This window comes from Hippocampus zosterae, chromosome 1 (assembly GCF_025434085.1).
Source record: "Hippocampus zosterae strain Florida chromosome 1, ASM2543408v3, whole genome shotgun sequence".
NCBI classification, from domain to species: Eukaryota; Metazoa; Chordata; class Actinopteri; order Syngnathiformes; family Syngnathidae; genus Hippocampus; species Hippocampus zosterae.
In genome coordinates this window covers 36,798,786-36,808,900 of record NC_067451.1, presented here as the reverse complement: position 1 = coordinate 36,808,900, position 10,115 = coordinate 36,798,786, and the positions used below count along the sequence as shown (strand labels likewise).

Here is a 10,115-nt window from a genome sequence, read left to right as displayed (position 1 = left end):
ACATGAGAGATGGAGTAAGAATAGCGCATGAGTCGCATCCTGAAGCGTTGGATCCACGGAGGTAAGGCGTCCAAGGCTTGGGACCCCAGGAGACTCAGGAGAGGCTTGTGGTCCGTCTCCATCACGAAATGCTTCCCGATGAGAACGTTTCGAAACCTCTCGCAGGCCCAGGTCAGCGCCAGAGCCTCCTTCTCCACTTGTGCATATCTCTGCTCCGTAGGTGTGAGCGACCGCGACATGTAGGCGATTGGCCTCCATTCTTCCTCCCACTTCTGGAGAAGAACGCCTCCCAACCCGTATGACGACGCGTCTGCAGACACTTTGCTCTCCCTGTTGGGATTGAACATGGCTAGCACCGGTGTGGACGTCAGCGCATCTTTTAAATCTTGGAAGGCTCGCGCTTGGTCGACGCCCCACACCCAGCAGTTCTTTTTGGACAGGAGATCACGGAGAGGCTTATCCCTCTCTGCCAGCTGTGGCACAAATCTCCCGAGTTGGGTCAGCATTCCGAGAAAACTTCTCAACTCTGTTGTATTTGTTGGCTCCGGCATCATCCTTACTGCCTCAGTCTTGCCTGGCTCTGGCCTGATGCCTCTGTCTGAGATCACATGGCCTAGAAATGTCACCTCTGACTTTGACAGCTCACACTTTTTGACATTGAGCGTGATGCATGCCTCCTGGATCCTCTCCAAAGTAGCATGCAGGTGGGCATCGTGCTCCTCCTGTGTTCGGCCCCATATCAGCACATCGTCCATGTGGCAAACAACACCTTCCAGCCCTTCTGTAACCTCTGTTGCCATTCGGTTCTGAACGTGTTCAGGGGCGGAGGCTATCCCGAAAGGTAGCCGCTTGAAGTAATAACGCCCAAAGGGTGTGATAAAAGTTGTCAGCTTCTCCAATTGGGATGTTAGGGGTATTTGCCAAAACCCCATTTTTGCATCCAGCTTGCTAAAAATCCGGGCTCCAGCCAGCATGCCCAGTGTTTCCTCCACTGACGGCAGGATATACTTTTCTCTGCACACTGACTCGTTGAGTTTGGTGAGATCTACACAGATACGTACAGCACCTGATTTCTTGGGCACCACCACGATGCCAGCACACCAGTCTGTTGGCTCTCGATTCTGCATATCACCCCGAGTCGTTCCATGCGGGATAGCTCTTGCTTGACTTTGTCCAGTAATGGCAATGGAATCCTCCTTGGTGTTTTTAACGAGAAAGGTTCAGCCCCAGGTTTCAGCTTGATGTTGTACGGCCGCCGCATCACTCCGAGCCCAGTGCATATTTTGGGGTAATTCTCCTTTAGTGTCTCTATAGAGACGCTGCCTAGGCGTGCGACGAGCCCCAACCTGCAGCTCGCAGATCTCCCCAGCAGGGCAGTATGCACTTGACGAGCGATGTACACATCCTCCATCACCTCCCTATCACCTTTCCTCAGCAGCAGCCTGGCGACGCCCACGACCTCAAGCGGGCTCCTCCCTGGTCCCACGAGTCGTTTTGTTGCCTTTCTGAGTTTAGGGGGATTGATTTTTGTACGTGCCCCTGAAAACTGTGTGTGGCAGAACGATGACATCAGCGCCCGTGTCAATTTTGAACATCACACCACGCTGATTGATGTCAATTTTGACCATCCACGGGTCACGGTCTGTCGTAACACTGTCAAGGAGGAACCCCTCCTCGTCCTCATCTTCTTCGTCCTCTGTAACTTCGTGCGCAGATTTTGACTTGCACACACGCTTAAAGTGTCCTTTCTTTCCGCAAGCATGACATTTTGCCTCGTGAGCGGGACAATCACATTTTGGATGGGATGGAGAGCTGCCGCATTTCTGACACACAGACTGTGCACCCCTTTCCTTATTGTAACGAGAACTTTGGGACTTGTTTGTCTGGCTATTAGCACAGGTAGGTGTGTTTTTAGCATACCTTAAATTGCTCTTGAACACTCTGTCAACAGATTCAGCGCCACTTGCCTCTGAGTTGGTGTCCCCTCGCAGATGAGACTGCTGCTTCTTCACCTCCTCGCTTTGCCGTGCAATTCTTATGGCCTTTTCGAGGGTTAAATCCGCGTCCAACTGCATGCGTTCAGACAATCCACTGTCTCGTAGTCCGACGACAATTCTGTCTCTGATCAGTTCATTGCGTAGCGCCCGTAGCTACAATGCTCCGCCAGCGCATATAGTGCAGTGACGAACGAATCCACACTCTCCCCTTCTTTCTGACGGCGCATGTTGAATACAGCCCACTCGAAGATGACATTCTTCTTGACAACGAAGAAGTTTTGGAGTGCCCCGCGCACTTCTTGGTATGTGCGCCGTTGAACCTCGGACAGATCCAGCCCGCGTAGGATATCATCAGCCTCGTCACCCATGCAGTAAATCAATGCGTTCACCTGATTTTCTTCGGAACTAGCATTCAGGTTACTTGCCAGTCGAAATCCTTCGAATCTCCGGATCCATTTGTCTCACTCCTGCGGCTTTGAGAAGTCGAAGGGCTCCGGCGGCTGGATGTTGAACGTGGCGCACGGCCCCGCGGTGACGACCGGTCCCGCAGCCCGCTGTGCACCTAACGCCGCGGCTCCATCTGCCCGCGCCGAGGTTCCTTCCCCTCCATCGCTCATTTCGCCTTTTGCCCTTCACCGCCGTGTACAAAGATCCTCCTCACGCACTCCACGCCAACCACAGGACTTCTGACACCATGTCGTGTTCTCAAGTCAGGCACACGTGAGTCCAGCTGTCGTGTTAACGTGGGTAACTTTATTGAGCTTTTCCGAAACGTGTATCCTCTCTCCAATCACTCTCTCGTCTCCCGCTCTCGGCGCACACTCATGACGTACTCGCCCCGCGACTCTATCGTCATGCTGTACACAATTACACCACAAAACTATTTTTCGGTACCGTGAAAATGACGCCACGGCAAGGACACGCTCCCGGTAACGATTGTTACTGTGAAATCCTCAGACTTGCCGTAGTTTTTTTGTTTGTTTATTTGTTTTGACTGATAAATTTCCTTGCGTCCCAAAAACACACATTCTTTGGAAATGTGCGTCCTGTGGGAAAATTATGTGTCTAGGACGCGGGACGCAGAGGTAACGAGATGGCTGATCTCTAAACATTCTCTGAGTACGACTATTATTACCACTCCCACTAATACTACATTAATTTATTTAATATATTCAAACTCACAATAATCATAAACTTTAATTAAATCAACCATGATTTTAATCTATGTATTATCAATATTCATTATTCCAACATTCAGCAAACATAACTGGAATCGAGCAAAAGGACTCCAAATCCCAATGGCCAAACCCGGAAGTGAACTGCCGACATAATTGACTCCAGCTGTAACACAAATTACTTGGTTCAAACAAACATTCTAGTGCGACCACACAAACGTGACGACTGTGCAAAAATAACTAAATAAAAGACACTACTGTTACAAAAAGTCTTTACACGCTATTTAAACTGCCGATCGCGAACGCAACAAACCGTGATTGAAACTAACGGTGATGCCGCTCTTTATACGTTGCGCTAACTGTTATCTGTCAGTGGCAGACCCGCCCCTCTTAAAGCGCCAGAGTTAATCCATTAATATGGGTTTCCTTGGGTGGAATTTTTTAGATTCCTTCGTCATTTTTGCGGTCCTTATACAAGGGATTCGAGGCGCTCATCTCTCATTGTGTCCGAGGACTGGCAATTAGTGATGGGTCCATGAGGCCTCATGAGGCGTGTTGACACACTGTGTTGATACTGTGCTGATACTGTGTCACTGACCACTGCCACCTGCTGGACCTTCAAGATCCCTGCAGCCAACCCACTTAACAGACTGAACTGACTGATAAATTGTTTTGTATATTGAACATATAAAATATACAATTCGGTAATAAATTGGCAAAAGGTGAAGGTAAGATATAAAAAAAGGCAACGAAAATAGTCATCATCACAAATATGTGTTCAAAGGAGTAGAAAGAAGCAAAAAAACCTACCCCGAGTCCGACCCCTTCTTATATATGAATTGATCATTTTTCTAAATAGGAAAGAAAGTCTAAATATCAACAAATGCTTTTACCCTTATGTATGCTGTACTAATACATTTTTACAACATTAGGTTTGTATATACAGTACATACTCTTTAGAGCACATGTATATGTCGATTTTCTCATATTCATAATGGATGCTACATTTCATTAATATATTAAATAATCTCATCAATGTATTTCTGATGTATTGCTATATTTCATGAATGTATCGAATTTATTCAGCTTAATTCTGATTTGTGTAGTTCTTGTACTACTCTCGAATTCATTTTTAATCTCAGCAAGAGAGTTCATCATTTTACTGGTCCGTTTCAGAATCATTCCACAGATTTACACCTATTACAGATACACTCCTTTGTGTGATGTTCGTTCGTGTTTTGGATTTTTTTGTATAGATTAGTACCCCCTAAATTATGACAACTTTCTTGAATTTTAAAAAGCTTCTGGATCTTTTGGCAAAGGTTATTATTGTGTGCTTTGTACATTAATTGGCCGATTTTGAAGTCAATCAGGTCATGAGATTTCATTGTTTAATTTGATACAGTGGATTTGTGGGTTCCGTCTATTTGGAGCCAGTGATTGTTCCGATTGCTTTGTAGTTTTGTAGCTTTGTAGTTTTAAAACAATGTTTTACTGGCATTTCCCCATATTCCCACACAATAGGTCAAATATGGAAGTAATAAAAGTATAAGGTGTACAAGGATCTCTTATTCAGCACATCCTTAGTTTTTGGGAGGATCCCTATGGTTTGGGATATTTTTCTTTTATTATCTATTATGTAGCTGCCAGCACGGTTTTGCATCTACAACTGTTCCAAGACATTTTCATAAGGTCATTCATCGATTTGATGATGAAGCGTATACAATATCATTCACATCCAAGCATTCATTTTGCAACATTCAATGTGTTCAAATAATGTGAAGATCATTTGAATGAGGATGCTTGTGGGCTTTTATTTCACAAATTTTTATTGAGAAAAATAAGATGCTCCAATGTTTTAAACTTCAGCCTGTTGCGTCTTTTACAAGCGATTTCTCCTGCTGTGGAGAACACACGCTCACAAGGGACGGATGAGGCTGGCGTACAAAGGAACTCCTTTGCGAGGTGGGAGAGGTTTGGGAAAGAAGTGTGTTGGTCCTTCTAGTACAACAGCGGGTCCTGGTCACGTGCAATATTCTCTTGTGCCAGGTACCGCTGGACCTCAGATACTGTGTTTGCACCACCTCTTCCCAGTCTCCCCACCTCATCATCCAGATGACTCCACAGGCCACCTAAAAAAACAAAACCAAACAAATTGGCATTTAGAACAGTTTCCAATAAACTAATAATGATGAGTAACATGCCTGATGTAGTTGCAGAGGGCTGTGACGATGGTCCAGGCTGGGCCTCGATTGTGCACCCGATGGCACGCATGCACTCAGCCCGCAGTCTGGATATGGCCTCCGTGCACCTGGAGGAACTGCGGAATCCAAGTGATTTGAATCTGGGGTCTAGAAGTGTTGCTAAGGTTAACACACTCATAGACTCCAAACTGGAAGCAGTGTCTGTGACTCGACGCTTGAGGTGTTCATGGAGTTGTATGACTGGCTGTGTGTGCTGGGTTGAAGCGTGGCGCTCAAGTGCATGATAAAGCATTTTCATCATCGGGATGACCTTCGAACCTGAAACTTTCCTCTCTTCAGACAACTCCACTGTAGCTTGATGGAATGGAGAAAGCACAAGTAGTGCTTCTCCTATGATGGTGAACTCATCAGCTGTCAGTGGAGCCAAATCTGTCTTTAGGGAGGCCAGAGATACCCACACTGGTTCCCTCTCACCATGCAGCCTTGACAGCATTTCATAGGTACTGTTCCAGCGTGTTGGCACCGCATTGATAAGTTTCAGGGTTGGACGTCCCCTATGTTGCTGCACCTGAGCAAGCTTCTCCTTGGCTGTAGTGCTTGAACGGAAATATGTAACAATGTGCCGAGCTTTGTTCCTAATGTCTGTAAGTGCAGGGACCTGATCGCATGATTTTCTAACTAATGAATTAAGACTATGTGCAATGCAAATTGAGTGGCGTATTTGGAGGTGTCTAGTGGATGTGATCATGTTCGGTGCTGCGTCAGTCACAAGGCACTTTACTTTGTTGGTTATGGCCCAGTCCTCCATCATGCCCCTTTTGACCTGGGCCAAATTGTCAGCAGTGTGATTTTGTGGAAAATATTGTACTCCCAACACTGATGAACACAACTGCATATTTGCATTAATGTAGTGACAGGTGAGTGCCAAGTAGGCCTCCATGTTCACAGAGGTCCACATGTCAGTCGTTATACTCACTGCCACAGCTTGCTGTACTTCCATTTTCACTTTTTCCCGTTCCTCCATGTATTTTTCGGCCACCATTTTCTTGATGGTCTGAAAACAAAACCAAAAGCAAACATTATATGGGATTCATCTACTACTTTATGGAACTTCCACACAGACCTTTCTTGTCGGCAAAACATATGAGGGTTCAAGGACTGTCACGTTCCGTGCCTGCCAGCAGGTGGCGGGTTTTTCCCTCTGCCTACTGCACACCTGTTCTTAATTCCAGGGTGATTATCAGGCCTTTATCAAGTGGCTCTGGCAGCTCATTCTCTGCCGGAGAATTCCACGCCGCGCCATATTTCTCTCGTGCTCCATTTTCGCTATTACAATTGACTCTTTGCCTTCTTGCCTTACGGCCGTTACTTTCGATATACGCGTTAATGCTCTAAATTGTGAATTGTTGTATTTTTCTTCGCCAATTCAGGCCCTCCTCGCGTTTTGTTTTCCGCAAGCGTTTTCAGTTGATTTCCTTCTTTGTTTATTCCTGATCCTTATTTGATCAGCGTTTTCTGTTACCGTTTTCCCCTGTCGGGCTCTTTCTGTTTTTCTTGTCATTAAAGACACCTTTTTGTTTGACAAGATTTTTTCGTTGTCTGCTTTTCTGGGATCCAACCCTTTATTTCCTTGTTCTGCACGAGGCGATCTGGTATCGCCTCGAGCAGAACGTGGCAAGGACCTGAATCAGCTCCTTGAACCCTTCACTCTCCACAATGCTGAGGGGCTGGCAGTCCTTGATAATGAAGTTCAGCAGTGCCTGATCGAGCAGCTGCTTCCTGGAAGCTTGATTGTCAAACATGGAGTGGAGAGTCAACTAATAATAATTACTGATTGTCAATTAATCATCAACATAGCAACCGTGAAAAGATGAGTGAACGTTTGTATACCTGGCGTAACACTGGGTGTATCGCGAACTTCATTCTCATGCTTGGCCCGATAATGCCTCAGCATGGTGGAGGTGCTTCTGTTGGTGTATGACAATTCGACCTCGCAAATTCGACATTTCACCTATAATGAAATGTGAATAAGAAGTAACCAAGAGTTACCTTGAAATGTATTTGGATTAGAAATGGTACAACACGTGTCAATAATCTGAGAGGCTCTCGGCGAGTGCCTCTCGCCGAGAGGTTCTCGGCGACAGAAGGCGATTTGAATAAATAAATAAATAATACCTTATTCTCCAGGACATCAAAATGGTCCCACACGGCGGATGATTTGCGTCTCTGCTCCATAATCGGCAAGGCACGAACACGAAGTCTGCACTGACACGAACTTCGACAAGCGAGCGTGAGTGAGGTCTGGCTTGTTTCGGCAGATGGCATTGTGTCGCCAAACGCACTTCCCTATAAACACTGTGCGGCGGGCTTTTGCTGCGTCAACGCCCTCTGCACTGAGTCGACGCCCCCTGGACTAAGTGGCGCAGCCTGTACTGTGCCAAGCAGCCGATTCAGTCTAAACTGCACCGGTGCAGTTCACGTGTCAATTAGCAGCCTGGACTGTGTCAACGCAGCCGATGTGTCAATTAGCAGCCTGGACTGTGTCAACACAGTCGATGTGTCAATTAGCAGCCTGGACTGTGTCAACGCAGCCGGTGTGTCAATTAGAAGCCTGGACTGTGTCAACGCAGCCGGTGTGTCAATTAGAAGCCTGGACTGTGTCAATGCAGTTCACGTGTCAATCACGTGACGTAATGAAGCAGCACATGCATCGACACGTGGTTTGCTCTGTGAGCCAGGCGCATGCGTCAATGCATCGGTGTCGCTGGACCCATCACGACTGGCAATCTAAGGCCAAAGCCAAGGACTTGACTTCCAAGGCCAAAGGCCAAAGCCAAGGACTTGACTCCCAAGGCCAAAGGCCAAAGTCAAGGACTTGACTCCCAAGGCCAAGGACTTGACTCCGACCACCATGTGTGTGTGTGTGTGTGTGTGTTTGTTTGTTTGTTTATTGAACATAAAACATATATAGTAATAATTTGACAGAAAATAAGGTAGATAAAAAAGTAAAAAGAAAGAAATCAGTCTTCATTCAACACAGTTATTATGATCAAGGGAGTAGGATGAAGTAAAAAAACTTATCTAGTCCTACCCCGTTATGTGTTTATATCTACTAAATCATCTTTATATCAATCAGAAAAGAAAAAGTAAGAAGAAGTCTCCATTAAGGCTCATACTTTACCCTTAACCGTGATATTTTTACAACTTTTGGTTTGTATCGGGATTATATACATCCTCACCCTGGCACTCTTGTGTCAATTTTCTCTTGTATTCATAATGGATATTTCAATACCTTTCTCTATTTATCAACTTAGTTCTGATTTATCATTATATTTAATGTTTAGAATTTATCATTTTAACTCTGATTGATGTAGGTTGTTTGTACTATTTTTTTGAATTTGTTTTTGAACTCAGCAACCGATTTACTCATTTTTAGGTCCGTTTCGAGATTATTCCACAGATTAACACCTTTGCTAGATACACTTCTTTGCTTGATGTTTGTTCTTGTTTTGAGTTTTTTGAATGAGTTGGTACCTCTTAATTCATAGTTGCTTTCTCGAATTTCGAAAAACTTCTGAATGTTTTGGCAGACCAGGTTATTGTGTGCTTTGTACATTAATTGGGCGATTTTAAAGTCAACCAGGTCATAAAATTTCATCGTATTTACCGTAATTTGATAAATAGTGGATTTGTGGGTCCCGTATATTTTGATCTATTAATAATTTGAATTGCTTTTTTTGTAGTTTTAGAATAGGGAGTGTGTTTGTTTTGCAGGCATTTCCCCATATTTCCACACAGTAGATCATATATGGTAATAATAATGAAGTGTATAATGTGTAAAAAGATCCATACCATAATTTTAGCTTGGTGTTTGATTGGTCTTGTGCCAAAAACAATTAACTTCGATTTTTTCAGGTTAAGTGACAATTTATTTCTGTCGAACCAGTTTTTTAATTTGTTTAATTCGTTTTCTACGGTTGTCAGGAGCTGTTTCAGATTTATTCCAGAACAGTAGAAAGTTGTATCATCAGCAAATAAGATAAGATAAGATAACATAAGATATCCTTTATTCGTCCCACACTGGGAAAATTTACAGCCTCCAGCAGCAAGAATGTATGTAGAAAGAAGAAAGAAGAAAGAGAAAAAAAACAACAAACATCTTTCAATTAAGTGCAATATGAACACAAAATGGATAAATCGCAGTACTATTTACAATTTTCCTTCACATCATTTAATTACTATTATTATTATTATGGTTGTTATTTTTTATTCAGCTTGACAGCAGTCGGTAGGAACGAGCGTTGGTATCTCGCCTTCTTGCAGCGCGGGTGTAACAGTCTCTGGCTGAAGGAGACACAAGGAAATAGGACACATTTAAATAGTTTTGAGACCTTGCAGATATCATTTATATATAAGATGAATAGTTTTTGACCAAGCACTGACCCCTGAGGAACTCCGTGAGTGATTTTCAGTTGATTCGTTTTTTTATGGTTGAGTTGCACGTACTGATATCTGTTTTCTAAATAACCTTTTATCCATTTATAAGCTACACCTCTAATGCCATATTTTTCTAGTTTTTTCAATAATATACTGTGATCTATTGTGTCAAAAGCTTTTTTAGATCTAGGAAAACCCCAACAGTAAATTATTTGTTGTCTATATTAGTGGCTATTGCTTCCACGAACTCCATAACTGCCATTGAGGTGGTCCGTTTTTCCCTGAAGCCATATTGATTCTCA

General features: G+C 44.1%; 1 long non-coding RNA gene across 1 annotated transcript; it reads right to left on the bottom strand.

Annotated features, from left to right (window-relative positions):
* Positions 1 to 4,983: 4,983 nt before the first annotated feature.
* LOC127597903 (uncharacterized) lies at positions 4,984 to 6,894 on the bottom strand. The gene is made up of 2 exons (XR_007961802.1): positions 6,353 to 6,894; positions 4,984 to 5,304 (listed from the first exon to the last, which is right to left on the bottom strand). It is a non-coding gene; the product is annotated as an uncharacterized LOC127597903 (long non-coding RNA).
* Positions 6,895 to 10,115: the final 3,221 nt, after the last annotated feature.